The following is a 2,500-nucleotide window of genomic DNA, read 5'->3' as shown; positions in this document are numbered from 1 at the left end:
TATCTACAACACTGCAGAACACCGCTATAACGCCATTATCTGAATACTGTCTATTCCACTCAGTCGAAACATATAGAATACCACCAACACTGTCCGAACACTGTCTCTCCCACTCAGTTTAACATATACGGACAAAAATAAATTACATCAATAAGCTCATTAAGGCCACAAACACTATGCTGAGATGTATACTACCATAGTTCAGAAACTATTGTACTGTGAATTGGATTCCCTCTTGGCAGTATCTGCTATGGACAGCAACTGTTGCTCTGTGACCTGGTCTCTCTCTTGCCTGCATCTGCAATAGATAGCAACTATTGGACTGTGACTTGTTTTCCCCCTTCGCCTCCATCTGCTATGGACAGCAACTGTTGGACTCTGACCTAGCAGGTCTGTACCATGCAAGACCATACTACAGAACAATCATTACATCATACTAAACAATGCCACAACATTACATTGAGTTATAGTGGCGAAAGCAGTGCACTGCGATATCTCACAACTCTGTATTTCAGCTGATTTTATGTTGGCCTAACTAGATATGGTTTGCTCCGCCCTGAATTTTGTTTCTTTATAACTTTCTGAAAAATACGTTTTTTTTTAATGAAATTTTCACAGATACATTTTAGATGCTGTACATTACCTGTACATGGGAATTTGTTGCGAAAAAAATACTTTTTGGAGAGGCAGGGGAGGAGTTTCGATTTATTTCCTCATAACTTTATGAAAAATGATTATTTCTTTTCAATGAAATTTTCTACAAATTTATTTTAGATTGTAGATTATGTAGGAATTTGATCTAAAAAAAGAAAAAAAATTGGTGGTGGTGGTCGGATAACTCACACATTTCGACTTAGTTTCCTCTAACCGTTTGTAACATCAGCTGTTTTATCACATACACACACAAAGATACATGTATTGGTATTTCTGGGCACATCTTGTTTCCATCTACTAATGATGGCAACTCTTATCTGGTCTCCATCTGGTAGAGACAGCAACTTTTGCAAAATGACCTGGTCTCCATCTTGCCTCCATCTGCTATGGACAACAATTATTTCATTGTTATCTAGTCTCCATCTGCTATGGATAATAGCTGTTGCATTGTGAGAGAGGTGCCTTTACCTCATTGGTAGACACCAGCAATATTTGCCAACAACTTTTTATAAGACCATATCACTCTGAAAACACAGGTCCTGTCTGATCACTGAAGCTATGCAAATGTCATGATTGATTAGAATTTTGATGGATGACTGTTTGGAAAACCTGGGTACTGTGGGTCTCTTTCAGATGGACCATCAAAGAAGCCTTTATGTGATTTCATGACTTGCTAGAAATAGCAACTAAATCTCCCTTGAACCACATTCTACTGCCATGAGAAAGGAAAAGACACAGATAATATGTATGATCTTACAACTCCTACAGGGCTGAACTGAGGTTAAACAACAACCAAAATAATAACAACCACTACAACAACAATGTCTTCAAATCTGAGGGTATAATTAGAAACAATAGCAACAAGCAACAACAATGAAATGGGAACATCATAAATAAAACTGCATCACACAACATTAACACTATGTTATATCACACTACACAGCATAACAGTGACGATCCGTCGTCTACGACAACGAGGGTTCCAGTTGATCCGATCGGCAGAACGCCATGCTTGTGAAATTAACGTGCAAATGGCTGAGCACTTCACAGGCATGCCTGTATTTCATGTAGTACTCAGGGAGATTCAGCTTGACAGAGGATGTAACAAGGCCGGTCCTTTGAAGGACAGGTACTACTCATTTTTAACCAGCTGAGTGGACATTTTAAACCTGCAACGTGAAGTAAAGAGTCTTGCTCAAGGATAACAATGCGTCGTCGGGAATTGAACTCACAACCTTGCGATTGTGAGCCGAATACCCTGGCCTTCAGTACATAATACCTTCATATAATACAACAATAGCAACACTGCATTACACAATACTACACCACAACAGAACATCGCATTGCATCACAACAGAACTACACCGCCATTTGACCCATGAGGCCTTTGGGCAAATGTTCAATGTGTATACGCCTTAAAAGACGGCACTGCATCCCACTACACAACACCACAACATCATTCTGCACCACGCTAGACCATACTACAGAACAATCATTACATCGTACTAAACAACGCCACAACATTACATTGATGGGTTACAGTGGTGAAAACAGTGCACTACGATATCTCACAACTCTGTATTTCAGCTGATGTTACAAACGGTTAGAAAACCGTTTGTAACATGAGCTGTTTTATCACATACACTCGCGTAGAAGATAACACAAACACACATGTATTGGTATTTCTGGGCACATCCTTGCCTGAGAGGGTGAGTGAGTTAGAGAGAGGGAGAGAGTGCGCGTGTGTAGTGATATGTCCAGGCTGGGCCAAAAGGCACGCACCAAAACATTTGATATTTTATTTATATTACGTTATTACTACTATTTATTTTGTTTATTGTGGGTA

At 39.5% G+C, this 2,500-nt stretch overlaps 1 protein-coding gene across 1 annotated transcript in view; it reads right to left on the bottom strand.

Moving 5' to 3' along the window:
- LOC106877476 (uncharacterized) overlaps positions 1-2,500 on the bottom strand; it is a 123,822-nt gene that overhangs the window by 116,894 nt on the left and 4,428 nt on the right. The window lies entirely within an intron of this gene.

The sequence above is a fragment of the Octopus bimaculoides genome, chromosome 26 (genome assembly GCF_046866305.1).
Source record: "Octopus bimaculoides isolate indiv1 chromosome 26, ASM4686630v1, whole genome shotgun sequence".
Taxonomy (NCBI): Eukaryota; Metazoa; Mollusca; class Cephalopoda; order Octopoda; family Octopodidae; genus Octopus; species Octopus bimaculoides.
Note: the sequence above shows the minus strand (reverse complement) of the source record. Positions and strands in the feature narration are given on the sequence as shown.